The sequence below is a fragment of the Gossypium arboreum genome, chromosome 13 (assembly GCF_025698485.1).
Source record: "Gossypium arboreum isolate Shixiya-1 chromosome 13, ASM2569848v2, whole genome shotgun sequence".
NCBI classification, from domain to species: domain Eukaryota; kingdom Viridiplantae; phylum Streptophyta; class Magnoliopsida; order Malvales; family Malvaceae; genus Gossypium; species Gossypium arboreum.
In genome coordinates this window covers 5,820,557-5,841,144 of record NC_069082.1, presented here as the reverse complement: position 1 = coordinate 5,841,144, position 20,588 = coordinate 5,820,557, and the positions used below count along the sequence as shown (strand labels likewise).

At 29.7% G+C, this 20,588-nt stretch overlaps 1 pseudogene; it reads left to right on the top strand.

Moving 5' to 3' along the window:
- The first annotated feature begins 4,374 nt into the window (after nt 1–4,374).
- LOC108462329 (methylmalonate-semialdehyde dehydrogenase [acylating], mitochondrial-like) lies at nt 4,375–19,003 on the top strand (annotated as a pseudogene).
- The last annotated feature ends 1,585 nt before the right edge of the window (nt 19,004–20,588 follow it).

Genomic DNA, 20,588 nt, shown 5'->3' with positions numbered 1-20,588 from the left:
TCGTGTGATTGAATAGATTATGCAACTCATGCTTATAGATATAAACTCTCCTGTTGAATGATTGTTGGATGATAGGATTATTATTTATTAATCTTGTTAATGTATAATTGCTATGCTTATAAGATAAGTTTTATCATTTCTACTGTTGAACTTACTAAGCTCTATTGAAGTTTACTCGTGTCATTTTTCTTGTTTCTTTGTAGATAATGTTTTGTGGAATCGGACAATTAGATCAACCTGAAGATCACACTATCCAAATATCTTTTGGTAGATTTTAATATGTTTACTTTTGGGTTATATGACATGTAATAGGTGTGTCTTGTATATGTTTCAGATACTTGTTACTTGTGATACATTTTATATATGGATGATGTTGTTTAAAGTTGATTTTGGCTCACTCGTATATATAACTTTGGCTTTTGGCTTGTAAAGGTCCATATGTATAGGTTTTGGCCATTTGTTTATGCTACTTATGAATGAATAGATTATGGTGGAATGAAACATGAATGGAAGGTATGAATTGGTAAGTTGAGCATGGGTTTAAAGTAAGAACTTGTGAACTTTGAATGTGAATTAGTTGGTACATAAAATGTGGTGCCATTGAGGACATATTGGTTAGACACTTAGGTTGTATGTTTTGGTATATTTTAAGCTTGCTTGAATGTATTTGGAAGGTTTATGAATGCTTGATTTTGGTTTGGCTTGGAACCTAAGGAATTGGTTTAGTTTTGTCTTGTTTTGGAGGCTACTTTAGGTGCACACGGCCTAGGACACGAGTTGTCACACAGCCTTGTGCCACATACGGTTACACCTCACAGTCATGTGGAATATTTAATTTTTCTAAGTGCAGGTTTTTCCACAAGGCATCAGGCAGTTACACTGCCAAGAGACACGGTCGTGTGACCTTATTTCGATTTATAATTAATTTATTTTGTTCATTAACGTGTTTTGTCTAACATTTAATTCGTAGGGTTTTACAGTAAACTTGGGTTGATCTAGAGACGGTGAAGAAAAATGAGCAAAAAGAGGGATAGCCTTGTGGGTTTAGGTTAAAAACTTTTAAATCTATCTTTTAAATTTTTGACAAAATAAATTATTAATTTTATAACAAAATTATTTAAATATTAAATATTAAATATTATATTATACTTGGACATGTGGCGTAAAAGGATTGATTGGATTGATTAAAATAAACAATGTTAGCCATGTATATGAAAAAAGCATGATTCAAGTTCAAGTACCAATTAGGGTAAAAAAAAAAAGTTTAAGTACCAAGTAGTGTCAAATTTAGGTGCCTCCATATATATTAACCCTTACAATTATAATTTATAATTAGTAGTTTAAAAATTTTTAGAATAAATTATAATTAGTAGTTTAAAATTGTTAGAATAAACAAAATTTTGCTAATTTTATTTTAAAAAAGTTGTGTTAATTTTATTGATTTAAAATAGAATTATTACTTAAATAGAATTTCAAACATATTAATTATCACTTAATTAATATTAGAGTTAATTATGTTAGTTAGTTATTATTTTGAATAATATTACTTTGCATTAATTATATAAAGTAAAACTATATTATATGTTGAATATGTTAAAAATGTGTTTTTATTATTTGAAAATTTTCTATTATAATAGTTGAATCGATAAGTTAATATGTTTTAATTATATTCAATAATTCAAATAAGAAATATTATTTTACACTAATTATTACCATTAAAAAATATTTAAAAATTAATTAAATAGAAAAAATACATGCAACACATATGACATTAAAAATTAGTAACAGTTAAATCAATGACTTGATCAATTAAAGATATGGTTGATATGAATCTCATGTGATGACCTGATAGTCAAGAGTATTCACCGCCCTAAGTGTGACTTGAGTTTAAGTTGCACTAATCGCATATGTTATTCGGGCTTTGCCTTATTATTGTAATTCACAAAAAAAAAAAAGATATGGTTGATATAATATTAAGGTAAACTACCCAGTTGGTCACCAACTTTTAAAACACTTTCATTTTAATCTCTTAAACTTTAATTCTCTAACTGTGGTATTCCAAGTCACTTTTTAATTTTGGTTATCCCAAAAAAAAAAATTTTAAAGTATTGATAAGGGTAAAAAAACATTAATGATAAAAGCGAAAAATCGAAACTAAAATAATATATTAAAAATTTATCAAATTGTAGTTATCCCTTGTTGAAAGTTCTTTTTTTCTTTAATACTAAAGTTTAAATTTCAAAACATCAAAGCAATTAAATAAATTATTGAAAAAATTGTATATCTTAATAATGTTTACCGATCAGTTATTATAATATTAAAATTAATTAACTTAATCTCCTTTTAATTTTTAAAATTGTATTTTATTTTTTCAAATTGTCCTTAATAAAATCAACTCAAATAACTCATATTTAATAATTATCTCTGAAACTTAAATTTCTTTTGATTATATGATATTGAATTTTCCATGCTAAGATAAAAACAAAGGAAAACCCTTGCAATTAATTTAATTAATTAATTTTATCTTCCATGCCAAACAAAACCTAATTTTTTATCACTTCTTCACCCAAGCGACGAACTAGCAATTAATTTAATTAATTGCAAAGATTTTTTTTTGTTTTTAACTTGCCATGAAAGATTTAAGGTTATACTATTAAAAGAAGTTTAAGTTTTATAAAAAATTTTAAAGTTGAGTTATTTGAGTTTATTTCATTAATGATAATATGGAATCATAAAATAAAATTTTAAAATATAGAAGGAGATTAAATTAATTAATTTAAGGGTAATCTACAAAAATAGTCACTTTTGTTTGCCTCAAGTTACATTTTAGTCACTTATGTTTGAAATGTTACGTTTTAGTCACTTATGTTACTATTTTGTTACGAAGTGATCACTCTACCGTTAAGTTCTGTTATCTCTCTAACGGTAATCCTACGTGGCAATCCAACTAGATTTTAGATGCCAATTTGGATTTCTAAATGGGATAAAAATAGATTTTTAATTAAAGAATTTAATTAATTAAAATTTTTAAACTTAAACCTTAACTAAAAAAACTGTTCATCTCTTCTTTTTAATTTTTCTTCAATCTCTTCTTTTTTCAATGGTTTTTTTATCATTTGACTGGAAAAACTATTATTAATATCAAAATAGTTGAAATCAAATTGACTGCTTCATAAAGATGGATTCAATTGAGGGTTCAGGTATGTTTTCTTTGCATTTTTCCATCTTTTTTATTCAATACTGAAAAACAAAAGATTGAATTTTTTATTGTTTAATGAAAACCCTAAATTAAAATTCTTGATATGAATATTAACAACTAAAAGAATTTCAGATCAAAAAAAAGGGATATCCACAAAGGGATTGTGAACAAACAAGTTGATTCAGATCAGAAAAAATCGGATTGAGAAACTAATTATTCAAGAACGTGAAAAATTGGAAAATACAATGATTAGGAACAATAATGATTACCATCTTCTTATTTGTCGACAACCACTCCATTTCAAGTTTTAGAACATAAATTTGTCGGTGAAGAAGACATATCTGGACCCTCCATTGAATCCTCTTTTTTTTTTGTAGGTGAATAAAAAATTTTGATGATAATAGCTTTTTTTAGTTAATTGAAAAAGAAAACTAAAAAAAAAAGGGAGATGAATGGTTTTTTAACTAAGATTTAGGGTTTAAAATTTTTAATTAATTAAATTTATTTAATAAAAAATCTATTCTCATCCTATTAGGAAATCCAAGTTGGCACTTAAAATCTAATTGGGCTACCATGTAGGATTACCGTTAGAGACATAACGGAACTTAACGGAAGAGTGATCATTTCGTAACAAAATTATAAAATAAGTGACTAAAACATAACATTTCAAACATAAGTGGCTAAAATGTAACCTGAGACAAACAAAAGTGACTATTTTTGTAGTTTACCCTTAATTTAATTAATTTCAATATCATAGTAACAAATCAGATGACATTATTAATGAATAAAAAATTCAATAACTTATTTGATTGATTTTGATGTTTTGAAACTTAAAATTTTAATATTGAAAAAAAAGAAATTTAGAGCTTTTGGAAATGGGTAAACAAATACAATTTAACAAATTTTTTAATGCATTATTTTAGTTTCTATCCTTTTCACTTTAATCATTTTTTTTACCCATTTCAATACTTGAAATTATTTATTGGGATGAACAAAATGAAAATGTAAATATGACGTGGCATGTACCGTCACCCGTCGTTAGAGATTAAACACTTGGGTTACTAAACTGAAAACACCCTGAAACTAAAATGAAAGCAGTCTGAAAGTTGGGTGACCAACTACGTAGTTTACCCTAATATTTGGAGAAAATTAATATCAATTTAGACTTTAGGCAATGGTGTAGGGAGTTTTGATTGAATTAACCTCTTTTTATTTTTAATTAACTGTTCAACTGATGATACTGAAGCAAGCAAGCAACCAAATTCAAGAGGCACTTTGTTTTGGCTTTTGGGTTTCTCATAATTCAAATTTCACAAAATAGAAAAAATAAAATGTTGATGCGATTTTCCCTTCAAAGAGGTAATGCAATAGTTGAAATTTAAAAACAAAATCAATTACAAAGAAAAAAAATGTAAGTGCTTTGATTTGTTTGTTTAATTTTGACTGATTTCGCCGTTTTATTTGGTCGCAGTGAAGAATTTATTAAGTTCTTCCAGTTATCGTTTCTCTACAGCGACTGAACCCTCTTTAAATCAGCGAAATCCTCCGGTAAGAATTTTTTGTTCTTTCTGGAATCATAAAATCAAAATGAAACCTTTGAAATGGGTTTTATTGAATATTTTTGTGTATTGATTGATTGGATTTTATACAGAGGGTTCCTAATCTTATTGGAGGTGCTTTTGTTGATTCGAAATCAACATCAACCATTGATGTTATAAACCATATGAGATCTCATATCATCTTCTTATGTATAGGTGTGTGCGTGTGTGTTGTTTGGGTAAAAAGGCAACACAAGAAGTTATTTCACAAGTTCCTTTAACTACAAATGAAGAGTTTAAAGCTGCTGTTGCTGCAGCAAAGCAAGCTTTCCCATATCTTGGCGCAATACCCCTGTAACAACTCGTCAGTGAATTATGTTCAAACTCCAAGAGCTTATCCGTAGAGACATTGTAAGCATGAGATTAGTTCAGGTCATTATTTGCTTAGAAATTTTGTTAAAATAGAGGCTTCTAGCTGATGAACACTTTAAATTTTTTTATAAGGATAAAGTCGCCAAGAATATTACAACCGAACAGGGAAGACATCGAAGGATGCTCATGGTGATGTCTTCATGGTAAAGATTAATAATTTTTTCATTTTTTTTCTTTATACTTTATGGACTTTTTTGTACAGAGGTGGTGGAACATGCTCGTGGAATGGCAACCCTGCAAATAGGAGAGTATGTCCCTAATGTATCGAGTAGAATTGATACATATAGTGTTAGAGAGCCACTCCGTATTTGTGCAGGGAATTGCCCGTTCAACTTTCCAGCAATGATTCCCTTATGGGTAAGTCTTCTTACCTAGAAATTTTTATGTTCACTGCATAGCTAGCACTTTTGCTAACTGTATGAAGGTCTTTGATGTCTTTGACTTCTTATGGTTAAGTTTGCTTGATTAACTTCTACTATTTCTTAATGCACTTTATACCAGATTGCTGGTTTGAAGCTTATAAGACTTTATTGCTTATTAATCAGCATTTCAGCCCAATTGTTTTTCTTCATCATCTTAGGAACTTGTACTGTACAGTTAGGGTTTTTATAGTATTGATTGTATAGTCAGCTATAACTCTTGTTGCTTCTTAAAAGTTTTGGTAGTAATTCCTTACCTGCTTACCAGAAGACCAAATTTCTCAAATCCCGGAAAGGAAAAGTTAATAATACTTATTTTTATGATTCTACTGCAGATGTTCCCTGTTGCAGTGTCGTGTGGTAACTGGTAATACCTTTATTTTAAAGCCGTCGGAAAGGGATCCTGGTGAGTGCAACCTCATAACTACTATAAAATGTTATTTTTATACTTTTCGGTTTCATGGACAAAGGACAACTTGTTTCTCCATTATTTTGTTCTTACATCTTCTTTTCTCTCTTATCTCATTTTATAAAATTTTATTTTTATACTTTCGCAGGGGCATCTATAATGTTGGCAGAGTTAGCAATAGAAGCTGGTTTGCCTCATGGTGTCTTAAATATTGTTCATGGCACCAATGTCTGTTCTTCAGCTACATGATTTTATGAAGTGTTCTGTTTTTGTTTCTCCCTTTTGTCACTGTGATATCAAATTAATGATTTTTCGGCAATTGTGCAGTTTGCGTTTATCATCTTTAGGCAAAAATTCATATTTTCTTTCGTGCTGTATGAATGAAATTAACTTACGATGTTTCTGTGAATTGATTATACTATATATATGTCCTGGTATATTTTGTTGTGGCAGGACATTGTTAATGCCATTTGTTATGACGACGACATCAGAGCTATGTCATTTGTTGGTTCCAATACTGTAGGTATCCTTCTTGTATCCAAAGCACCTAGATGATTCTGTGTTCTCAATTAGATTTCATAATCGTTTTGGATCTAAACACAGTTCTCTTGCTTATTATCTTGGTTGCTTCTGTTAATATCACTGGTGGTAACCTGATATGAATAATTTTGTCAAGCACCAAAGTTTCTTTGGCCAATAAGGACCAAGTATGAAAACCTTATTTTATTTTATTTTTTTTAACATTTCCACTTCTTGGATTCTCTCTTTTAGCACGTTTGAATGTATTTAATTAACTAAGCCTTGGTTGTCTTGGGATTCAGCGCTTCCCCATGTCCTTCAATATGGCCTGTAAATTGTCTCTGATGATTCCCTAGGTTTGTCTAGATTCGACTATTTTATCTTGTTAATTTCCCCCCTCATGTTTTATTTTATCTTACAATATGATTGGTTTTTGGGTATAATTTCTGTCTTAAACTTCTTATTGCAATCCATGAAAGGGTCATCTTTGTTTTGCATAGAAATTCGGTTTGTTGGTTATATTTGATGCTTTTATTTATCTTTTCTTAAAGGCTGGCCTGCACATATATTGTAGTGATAGGATCACTTATGTTAAGCTGTCATATCTCACACCAGTCTAGTTTACTGTTTGTTACGTCCCTGTATTTGGGTTGAGTCTCTCCACTTTGCCAATTGTGAATAGGTCAGAAGTGAAACTACTTCTGTGACTTCTAAAGTTGAACTAATTTTTCTTCCTAATTATCTTTTCTTCTCAGTCCAACATGGGGGCCAAAAATCATGGCATTGTCATGCCTGAAGCAAACAAGGATGCAACATTAAATGCTCTAGTTGCTGCTGGACAAAGATGCATGGCACTTGGTACAATAGTCTTTGCTGGTGACTCGGAATCATGGGTATCATGTTTTTCTCCCTGTTTATTATCTTGTTAGTTTATTGTGAACCTATGATTACGAGGGACAGATTTTGACCTTTTCAGGAGAGCAACCGACTTTTTATAAAATTAACTTAAAAATTTAATTAATTACATAAATATCTCATTTTTTATTAAACACGTAAATAATTTAAAATTTACTGTAAAAATTAATAGAGTTAATGAATTTAAATTAATAGAATTAATGAGTTTGGCGCTAACTAACAAAAAAAATTATTTTTCACTTGTATAAACATAAAAATGAGGGATTTTAATAAAAATTTCATTTTGTTGTGGAGCCAAATAAATTAGCCACCAGTTTCCTATGTAATTTTTTTTAAATTTTTTAAAATTTTAAATATATTAAAATATGTTAAAGTATAATTAATTTTAAAAGATTAATATATATTTTTTTAAGAACATACCTTCAGGGTTTGCAGCCGAAGCAATTGCATGTTTACAGGCGGTTATTATGGGTAGGGATTTGGGATTAAAATATGTCGAAATCGAAGGGGATTCCCTGACGTTGATAAAGAAAACCAAAAGTACAGGAAGGGATAAATCGGTAATAGGTTCTTACATCCAGGACATTAAAGAACTGAGTAAGGTTTTCTATGAGAGCAAGTTTCAATATGCAAGAAGATCAGCAAATGAACAGGCGCACAGTTTGGCAGCAAAAGGGTTAAAAATGGGAGAAATTGCTTACCTTGTTCACAGAATAGGTGGTCCAAATATCACAGAAGCAGAGATAGATCGGGGATGGCGATGAAGGCTATCAAAAGGTTAATGGATTTTGAGAAGAAAAATTTTAATTGTTTTCAGTCTATTGATCTTCTCCAGGAGCTGTTAATGGTGAAGCAGATATTTTTCTTAGAGTTTTCTAGAAAATGACAGCTCATAAAGTTGGGTTGCTTTTCTTTTCTCGTATGTCGTTTTAGCTTCGTTTTTTGTTTTCTTCTGATAGGATCTGGTTGCCCATTCATTGTAATTGGGCCGTTTGTGTTTTATTAGGATTTTGTTTGGACTCATTTTTATTTATACAACCTAGTATTATTTTTCAAAAAAAAAATTAATATACTTAATATATATTTTAATAGGTATAGATAAAAAATTTCTTAATATACTTAGAATTTTAAAAATAAATATATTAAATATATTAAAATTTTAAATATATTAAAAATGTTAAGTATAACCAATTTTAATATATTTAATATATATTTTTAAAAATATTTTTAAAATTTTAATATATTTAATATATTTTAATAGTTAAAGAGAAAAATATTTTTAATATATTTAAAATTTTAAAAAATTTAAATGTATTAAAATTTTAAATATGTTAAAGAAAATGTTGAGTATAACCAATATGTTAAAGAAAATGTTGAGTATAACCAATTTTAAGTATAGTCCTTCCATTTTTTAGAAATTACAGTATTTTCTTGATATTTATACAAGTGGCGTCATTCTACATCGTTCCACTAAAAAAAATAATTTTTTATCCTAGTTTCTGACGTGGCGGCGCCAAACTCTTTGGCTCCACCAACTTTCACTGCAGATTTTAGGTCATTTACGTGTTTGACCTAACTTTTATGTAATTAAACACATAAATGACCTAAAATCTACAGTGAAGTTGATGGAGCCAAAGAGTTTGACGCCACCAACATACCACATTAGCAATCAGGATAAAAAAAATTAATTTTTAGTGGAGTCGTGTAGAATGGCGTCACCTGTATAAATATCAAGGAAATAATGCAATTTCTGAAAAAATGGAGATACTTAAAAATAAATTTTTCCTTTTTTGGTGGAGCCAAATAAATTGCCCCACTTCCAAAGTTTGTTATACTTAAAAAAAATTTAATATGCTCAAAATTTTAATATATTAAGTATATTAAAATTTTAAAATTGTTATACTCAACATTTTCTTTAACATAATTAAAATTTTAATATATTTAATTTTTTAAGTTTTTAAAATTTAAATATATTAAAAATATTTTTCCTTTACCTATTAAAAATATATTAAAAATTTAAAATATATTGAATATATTAAATTTTAAAATTGGTTATACTTAACATTTTTTAATATATTTAATTTTTTTAAAATGTATTAAATATATTAAAATTTTAAAATTGATTATACTTAACATTTTTAATATATTTAATTTTTTAAGTTTTTAAAATTTTAAATATATTAAGAATTTTTTTGTCTTTACCTATTAAAATATATATTAAATATATTAAAATTTTAAATATAATAAAATTTTAAAATTAATTATACTTAACATTTTTTAATATATTTAAAATTTTAGAAAACTTAAAAAATCACCTTGGAAAATTAATTTATTTGGTTCCACCAGAAAATGAAAATTTTTTATTAAAGTCCCCCATTTTTTCAAAAATTATAGTTTTCCCTGATATTTATACAGGCGGCGCCATTCTACATTGCTCCACCAAAAAATTGATTTTTTTATCCCAGTTGTTGACTCGCATATTGGTGGCTCCAAACTCTTTGGCTCCACCAATTTTCACTGTAGATTTTAGGCCATTTACGTGTTTAATAAAAAAATGAATCATTTATGTAATTAATTAAATTTTTTTAGTTAATTTTATAAAAAAAAGTCGAGAACAAGCTGGTAGAATGTGCCAAAGCTCTGAAAGTGAATAGTAGAACAGAACCTGATGCAGACCTTGGTTCGGTGATTAGCAAACAGGTAATCTTAGGTTCAGATATTTACCACCATTTCCTGATTACTACTAGCTTTCAAAAAATTTAAAATGTCTCCTCCTCCCCCTCCCTAACAAAAATGGAGGATAGTGAACCTATTATTTACCCTAGGCTAGGGATTTAAATTGCGGTTGCGGTTACGTTTTCAGCTGCATTGCGTCTATCGCGGTTGCGGATATAACAGATGCTATTGAGGTCATTGTAGGTATCGTGGTCGTGAATTTTTTTAAAATTCACACAACTGATAACAAAGTAAAAAAATAGGTATCAACGGGAATAGCGGAAAAATAACAGGAATAGCGGCCTGTTATTGCCGTAAGTGGTCGTTACCCGTTAAATTGTAGCCGCAATCCACCGCTATTTTCAATAGTAGCAGTTTCGGACGATGCCGCTACCGCTATATAGGGGCCGCTATTCCGCTACCCGAGTGCTATTTACATCCCTGCCCTAGGCCTATTCATATCAAGACATTAAGTCAATCATGGCGTTCCTAATAAATTTTGAAGTAAGCCTTCTAGCAAAAAAGCAGGGATGAAGCTAGAAAATTGCTTTAAAGGGGGAATGAATAATAAATTTTTGAGGGGCCAAAGTGTAATTTTACCATTATATTAATTTATAATTTCATGAACTTTGAAGGGACTATATGGCAATTTACCTATTTTGGGGGCCAAGGCCATTGCCTGCCCCCTTTCTACACCCCTGTAAAAAGGTGGTAGCCTAAGCCAATTTCACCCCATCTTAGGGGGATGTGGGCTAATGACCTCATATTCTATATTTTACGATACCTTTTAATGTCTTTGATTCATTCTTTGCCATCTGTTTTGATCCTTGGTGTTTTTTTTTTCCTTGGAATCCTTCTGCATTGACAGGGTAAGGAATGTATAAGCAGATTAATTCAATCTGGGGTAGACAGTGGTGCCAAGCTACTACTTGATGGGAGAAATATAGTGGTATTCAATGTTCTGCCATATTCATTTATCATATAATATAACTTCTCTTTTGTGACATCATATAGATGATACTATATTTTATCTTCAAGATTGGATGATCCTAATATCATTGGGTATTGGAACTGTAGCGACGTAAAAAATTTTGCTTAGCTCGGACGCTAATTGTGGCGATTTATTGAAAAAGTTTGAAATTTGACGTTTGATTTTTGAAATAAACAGGGAGTCGCCACCAATCCTTTTTCCTAGGTGTGATCGGACACCTATTAGATCTCTTATTAAAACAAATAAAGGCTGAGTTTAGGTCTACGTTAAAATCCAGAGAAAAATTTGGGTTCGGGAGTCGGTTACGCGCGAGGAAGGTATTAGCACCCTCGCGACGCCCAAAATTGGTATCTTATAAACACGTGTTGTCTTGATTTTCAAAAAATACGAGTTCAATATAACATATAGTCGTGATTCATTTGAAAAGACAAGAATTTTCAATCTTTTTGATTTTTTTTTAAGAAGGATATACCGTTTTAACACGAGTCGATTGATGCTCACCCAACATAGCGATGAAAACGACGACTTAGTGTTAAACCGATATGTTGCCTTTGATTATTGAAATTAATTAGAAACAAGAATGTGATTTTCGAAGTAATGTAAAACAAAATTGATATGGAATAAAAATAAATAAATGAAAGAGCTAGGTACACATTGAAGCAGATAATCAATGTGACAATAATATTAAAACGTAATAACAGTGCATGCAAGATCAAATGTAATGATAGTATCAAATACGAGAAAAACAATGAATATACATATAAAGATAATTAAGAGTATATATGTAAAATATATATATATATATATATATATATAAATAGTAGTAGTGTTAGAAATATACTATATATAGTGTTTGAAGTATATACATAAGATAGTAAAATATATAACTAGTAATGTTAAAATATATACACAATATATACATATATATATCAAAATAGATATTGGAAAAAGTATGTACATAACATATATGAAGAATATATATATAATAATATTAAAATAAAATAATAAGTGATAATAGTGAAAATAATATGTATAATAACAAAAATAATAATATATTAGAATAGATATAAAATATATGTATATAATATGGTATTTAAACATGCATATGTAATATATATATTAGGAAGAAGAATAATATTAAAACAACTATGAGTACATACAGTTACATACATGTATATATATAAAAAATCGAATACATAGTAATAATACTAAAAGTATGTACATGATGTATATACACGTGTGTACATGAATTAATAGCGGTAATAATAAAATAATAATGCTAGCAGAAAAATAAAATACGAAAAGCAAATATAACAAAGTAAAATCAAAAACAAAGTATTATAAAAAAACTATATATAAAAGCTATATGTACATAAAATACATACATATATATATATATATATAAGTAAAAATAAGTAATAGTAATGAAAATAATATAATAATAATAATGATATAAAAGGTGAATATAATATAATAATATTAAAATAAAAATAAAAATAAAGTAATAGATAATAATAAATATAATAATAGAAATATAATATTAAAGATAATACTAAATATAATATTATTATTATAATAATAATAATAATAATAATAATAATAATAATAATAATAATATAATAATAATGATAGTAATGATGATAATACTAATATAAAAGAATAGATAAAATAGTAGTTAAAATACATACAATAATAATAATATATAATATGGTATTAAAATATATACATAGTAATATGATAGGAAAATAGTAATATCGTTAAAGCAAAAATTAATAATACTATATACATACATACATACATATACATATTAAAGATATATACACAAATAACAAAACCTATATTAATAATAATGTGATAATAATAATATAAATAGCAATAAATACAATAACATTAAAATGAGAAAAGTAAGAAAAAGGACGAAATGGAATTAAAATTGAAATTTTTTGGGTGAATTTAGAATAAAAACAGAAGAGAATAACTCATTCGAACACGCGCTAAACATTGAGGGGCCCTAACAGTAATTTCCCTTACCTTTTATAACGCTGCGCAGCATGGAGGATCAATTTAAAAACAAACGTAAATTTCAGGGCCAATTTGCAAAAAATTAAAACCTGATTGAAAAGAACAAAAGAAGCGGAAGGGCTTGGAGCGCAATTAGCCCATTCAATAAAAACACGCGGATCCTTGGAACGGGTCGGGTCAACGAGCGGGTCGGCGCCTAAACGACGCCTTTTTGGGGCATTTTACACTTGAGTTAAACGGCGTTGTTTTGTAATGTTATAAAAGCAAAAATTCTTTACAAAAATTTCATTTTTTGTGTTTCTAAAAACAGTTTGAGAGCTCTCCCCTCCCCTCAGCCCCTTGCGATTTCAGGTGGGGTTCCAGCGTCCTCCTTCGCCGCCGACGATCGACGCCGACCACCATGTACGGTGGCCGGAAAGGTAAAAATTTGTTTTTTTGTTTTTTTTAATATATGTATTTATGTAATAAATTCAAAAGAAACAAAAAGAAAAAAGAAAAGGGAAGAAATGAACAGAATCGAAGAATAGAAAAAAAAAAGATAAAACCACCTTTTTAATACTCCGATTTGGTCTTTTTGTATGGAATTCCTGCGTTTTTTGCTGTTTGAGTCCCCTTTTATTTATCTATTTGTTTGCTTCTCTATACTCGTTTCTTTTTTAATCTATTTTTTATTTTTTGCTTCTAAATTTGAAACGATTTTTTTCTTATTTCTTTGCTTGAACTGTCCAACCTTTACAAATGTTGTGTTTGGCTCTTTATAGCCATTCTTACACTATCTTGTTTTGATGTTTGCATGTTCCCTTTGTTTTGCAGGTTATAGACGGTGCTGAGGTGACCTTGGTGGTGGTGGCAGAGGGTTGGTGCGACGCTGGTCAGATGGCAGAGGGTTTTCTGATTTGATTGGGGATGGGTTAGGTTAAAATTGGGTTTGTTTTGTATTGGGCTAGTGGGTAAGGGTTGGTTTAAGTGGTTTTGGGTAGTTAGTTGGGTTTGGGTAGTAAATGGGTTTTGGGTTATAATGTAAATGGGCTGAGATTTAAATGGGTTAATGGTTTTGTAAGGCTAGTGGGTAAGGTTGGGTCTTGGGTCTGACATGGGATTCGGGTGTGGGTTTTGGCTTATTGGGTAGATTTAGTTGATCTGTTTTTGGGGTTTGGGTTGTAAAAGGGATAAATGGGTAATTGTTGAATGGCCCAAAATTGGCCTATAAAAGGAACTACTTTCAAATGAACTTGTCTTGGGTCGTTTGTCAGTTGAGATTGAAGGAAATTTATAGCATATAATATTATCCTGAAAGACTGATTTATACACAGATTTCTGGAGTGGCTTAGTGTGGTCCTTGTTTCCTTGATGCTAACTGGAATTTCTAATTTTTCAACAAAACCTGTTATTAGTTATCATAGTTATTAACTTTCTGTAAGTGACACAATAGGTTCCGAGATACGGGCAAGGCAACTTCATTGGTCCCACAATTTTATCCGGTGTTACAGCTGACATGGAATGCTACAAGGTATTACTTTTTGTTTATGATTTCCAATACATCATTTAGACTACTCTCCCAAAAGTACCAGGAGACTGTAGGTAAAGCAACTCTTGAACCTTCATAGAAGATACCTGATTTGTAACGCCCTAATTTTCGGGAATTCTGTGAATGTTGGCATAGGTTTAATTATGTTAGTGGGCCTCTAGAAGGCCCAAGCTTAAGATAGAACCCGGCAATTTTAGTTAATTTTTGTTCCATAAGAAAAATGGGGTGAAATTATGAAATAGAACCTATGTGAAAATGTTTGAAAATGCTATAGGCTAAATTGAAGTGGCCAAATAAATAGGAGTGAAAAATAGGAGGATTTGCATGACAAACCTCCCATTTTACATGAATTGGCCAGCCATCATATTGTTGTAAACAATATGAGCACTTGATATCCATAATTCATGGTACAAATTGATAATAGGTTAGGTAAATGTTCCATGATGATGGATTAGGTAAATATTTCATGATAATGGGTTAGGTAAATGTTCCATGATAATGGTTTAGGTAAATGTTCCATGATGGGCATTTCATGTCTTTTGTTTTAAAAAATTAAATGGATGAAATATGAAATTTTATTAAAAGAAAAAGGGTGAAAAGAACAAAGTTTTGTCCATCTTTGTTCATCATAGCCGAAAGTTAGAGAAAAGAAGGAGAGGAGAAAGCTCTTGAATGTTCGGTCACTTGGGGAAGAAAATTGAAGGTAAGTTCATGGTAGTTTGCTTCTATCTTGATGTTCATGAGTTCTTCTTGATTCTACCTTAACTCTTGAAGCATATTTTGGTTTTTAGTTGTGTTGTGAGCATTTAGTCATGAATTAAAATGAAGGAAATGGTTGTTGTTTCATGTTCTTTTGATGAAAAATGGAAGATAGGTGAAGTTGAGCCAAACAAATGAGCATGCATGTGCCTTAGATGCTAAGGGGAAAAATCGGCTAACATGTTGTGCTTTAAAATGATGAAATAGAGATTATACTTAAGTAAAATCATAGATATGTGATGATTGATTGGTGATATACATGTTTAAATAACAAGCATGCAAGTTAGGTGTGAAAGAGTGATTTGGTAATAAATCTGCTTGGGGCAGCAGTAGTAACGTGAATTTGGAAAATCACCATAAATTGTGGGAGATGAGTTAGAAGCTGCATAAATTATGTAATTAAAGCTTAATGAGTCTAGTTTCAAATGAAATAAACGATAACATATTTTGAATTCTGTACAATGAGAAATTTGATTCGTAATGAAGAGTTGTCAGATTAGTCAAATAGTGAAACATGGGAAACTTTAAGAAAAATCTGGTATTGATTGCCTAAACCAAAAAATTCTAAAAATTTTATGGATAGAAGATATATGAGTTTATTTTCAGGTAAAATTAACGGCACTTGATTTGGAGTTTCGTAGCTCCAGTTATAAATGATTTAGTGACTGTTGCTCAAGAAGACAGCTTGTAGTGAAATTATGATTATGTGGTAAACACTGACAAAAAATTGTTAATGAGTTGCTTATTGATTTCTTATAAGCTTACTCTGATCTGTAGGTGTGGTTAGCCGAATATTGTAAGGGGTTAATACGTAGTTCGTATTTGAATAGTTAGATTAATGTGTTAGTAATCCAATTGTAGGCAGTTTGTGTGTGGATCTCGTCAGCATATCGTTGCAAACAGGTGTGTAACTAACACCCTCTTTCTTAGTCTGGATCGGCAAAAGTCGAAAAGCCGAAATGCCGAAAACCGGTATTTTGTAGATTTGCAAGTGTGCGAATGCTCGTGAGGTAAATCGATTAATGTTTTTGGTAAACTGCAAAATTTGGACCGCAAAGTGCATGATTTACGTGCCCTCGATATTTTTGGGCTTAATGGGCCAAAATTGGAATGATGGGCCAACTGCCCAATTCGGTAAGAACACTCGATGCGTGATTCGTTAGTACGTGAAAAGTAGGAATATGCATGAAAAACCCTAAAATAGATAAATTACTGAAATACCTTTAAAAGTAGAAAATTTACGCTTTACCCTAGTAGATAAATTACCAAAATACCCCTAGGTTAAATTGACCTAAATGCATGTTTGATTGTTGTTATTTACTGCATGCCATGTTGTTATTATCGATGCATGGGATTGGGATATTGACGGAGGAAGTCTTGAAAGTGGCTTGTCCACGTCTTGGAGGCTTTGCCTCAATTCTTCGTTAACTGAAAGCAAAGCAAGGTCAGAATCGTGGAGTGTTGGGCTAGGTGGGTTGAGCTATTCCCCACATGAAGTATAGGGCTGGTACGGGTGGAGTGTAGTGGTTAGTGGGTTGAGTAGTCTCTCCAAATGGGCTTGCATATGTTATTGATGTTGCATGTATTTTGAAATGGGCCTATGGGCCATCTTTATTATCTGAATAAGGGGCTAAGGCCCGGTTTATTGTAATCTGAAAGGGCTCGTCCATTACCACTTATTACTGAATGGGCTTAGGCCCAATAGGCTTGAGTGACTTGGGCTTTGAATGGGTTTTCCTTAGACACCGAGTTTCCCAAACTCACCCTTTTATTTTCACCCACGCAGTAATCCCCAACCATAGTGGGCTTGGAGTGTGAGGGAATTCAGAGTGGCCACCGCTCGAAAGTTTGATTTGCTTCAGTGAACTGGACATCCTTTTTTTTACGTTTGAAGTTTTGGGTTTTTAAATGTAATAAGGCCGCTTAATTATTTTTGATGATGTTAATATGTGTTACTAAGATAAGTATTACTTATTTTAACTGTTGAAGTTGGAAAGCTTTAGGGCGCGTTTTCAAAAACAACAATTGATTTCAAAATACCACGATGACAAGCAAAACTTCCGCAATGAAAGTATTTTCCAAAATTAATCACTTTTCCTAAAAAAGACTTAATCAAATTGGTTTCCTAGAAATATACATGACGTTAAGGTGTGGCAATAGCGGTGTGCATGTCTAGGATTGGATCTGAAGGGAGCTTGGTACTTAAGCAGTCCGATGGACTCACCTCCTCTTTTCCGGTTTCCTACCTGGTGCACAGCTTCCATCCACTTTAACCTATAATCATCTTTTAAAACACTAAGTAAGTTTTTCTGGATCAACAATATAAAATGTTTTGAATGCTTCGATGTGGCATGTCGGATCCGACCATAACGTCTGGGCCGGGTTTGGGGTGCTACATGATTTCTATATTTTGGCTTGCGCAGGAGGAAATCTTTGGCCGTGTTCTCATTTGTATAAAGGTGATTTACTTCAATTCCTATTCCTAAGCTAACCAAGCTTTTGCTCAAAGCATTTTTTTCACACCTATTCTTATTCCAACTGTTAACTGCTCTTTTTTTCACACCCAATATTCAGGCTGACAGCTTAGAAGAGGCTATAAACATTTTTAATAGAAACAAGTAAATCCTGAATCAGTCTCTCTCTTTTGCTTAATCTACGTTACAATATTCACATTTGTTTTACGTGTACATTGCGCTGTGTTTCAAATATGGCAATGGCGCTTTTATACTTAATACATCCGGTGCAGCAGCAAGGAAATTCCCGACTGAGATCGAGACACGCTGAAATAAAAATAAAAATAAAATACCCTCTTTGATAGCTCTATAATTTTTTTAAAAACATTGTAATGAGCTCGAATTAAGCAAAATAATTTTAACTATTAATAATTAAACCTAAATTTTAAAATATAAAAAATAAAAATTAAATTCCTAAAAAAAAATATAGAGACTTACTATGATTCTAACCAATAAAATTGTCATATGTGAAGTGTAGGCAAAAAAATTAAGAGAGTCAAAATTAAATTATAAATTTAGAGTTTTGAATTAAAAATATTTTACTATTTATTTTATGTAAAATGTACTTAACCTTGAATATATATTAATACAAACTATATTATGAATTATTATGATAAAAATATAGAATTAATTTAAAAACTTATGAGTATAAAATGTATACTTTTATTAAAAATTCAATTTTTTGAAATAAAAACCTTTCAAATAGAAAAATCATTTTTAATTATTTATATGAAGATGGAGGATGACATAGGATTAGAAATTCCATAGAGTTAGCAAGTGGCATTGGACAAGTTTTTCAAGTAGAGTTGCAGACAAATGAAACAACTTAAACTTTATGATTAGGTTGATATTAGTATTTTATTAATCTTTTGTAGTTTTGTTATAGAATATCTTACAACCCGAAATCTAAAATGACCTTGCGACTTGAAATTCGACCGTTAATTAGTACCTTTGCGATCTTGCGAGGTGGGCATCAATTTGTATCGTCAACTTTGTGAGGTGAAATATCAGTTCCTCGCGAGGAAGACATGCGAGCACGTATGATGATACTTGGGTACGAATCTTCTTAGAAATATATGTCTACGATACATGTAAAATCTAACGAAGGTACGTGTCGTACTGAGTTATATGCATGATGCCTAACTACTTTCTTAACATGTCACATCAAAAGAATCATATCTTATAAATAAAGAAGAACTGTTTCCAAGTAGGAGAGGTAGAAATAAACCACAACAAACTCAGGGGCGAAGCCAGGGGTACTGGCATGGGCCCCGGCTCCCCCTAAAATGTAAATTTACTCTTTTAGCCCTTAAAATTTTTTAAAAATTTTAAATTATTAAAGATAAAATTACACTTTGGCCCCCTTAAAATTATAAGAATTCAATTTAATCCTTTACAAATTATAAAGATATAAACTATAAAAAATTAAAATGTTATCCGACCCCCTAACAATTTGTTCTGGCTTCGCCCTTAAACAAATTATTTATAGATTTGATTTAAGTTATCAGTTTTTATTAATTATCTTAATCAGAACGTTATTTCTATTAGCTAATCAACACCAACCATGCAAAAGTTGATGAAAGAAGCATATGCAGTTATAAAATTACATCTTTTAAAATATTCGGATGCATAGTTGGGTCAACATACTTCATCATTAAGTTAAAAAATCTAAATAAATATTAATAAATTTATTTAAATATAATTAACATTAATTATAATTATTGCATTTTTCTTCTAGATATTAAATCTTAATCTCAAACATAAAAAATATATAAAATATAATTAATATTTAACTATGTTTAAATAAATTTATTAGTATTATTTATAATTCTTTTATTCTTTTATTCTTTTTGTTTTACATAATCATGATATGTCATATTAATATATTATTTTTACTTATGAATAGGGATTTCCTTATACATTTATAAAATTCAAATATTTTTACATGTATAATTTTTTCTATATAATCAGTTTTTTTGTAATTACAAATATTTTTATCCATTTATCTATTTGAACCAAAATGATATTCAAATAAATATATTCACTTTCACCCTTAATTTAACGTCTAATTTTGAAGTATATATTTATACATTTCTTTTTGATGTAACAACACTAACTTTATTGATATAAAAGTATAAAATTACTTAAGTGTAAATAATTTGTTAGGACTTTTTCTTTGTGGTTTACTATGTAGGATGCTTTTTTTGTTGTTTATTTCAATACAATAAAAATATTTTAAATTTCATTTAGATTTTTATAAATAACATTATGAATCATATTATTTTTAATCAATCTGATGCAATCGATATTTACCTTTTAATTTCTTCGAGAAAAGGAAGTTCACCTACTTTTTCATTTCATGATGACATAGACAATAAGTAAAGCACTGAAAATGTGTTGGAATTTTGGTTGTGCAAATAGAAAAACTAATGTCATGTCATGTCCTGTCGATTAGATTTAATAATTCATATTTACGTCTTATATATATAAAAGTTGGTAATAAAAAAAAAATAACAATCCCACATTATTAGGAATAAACTTCTAAAAGGATTTATATATAGATTTGAAAAAAAAAATTTATTTAGTAATTGGAGCTAAAGCGCTAACACGTGTTGTCGCTTGGCCTAAT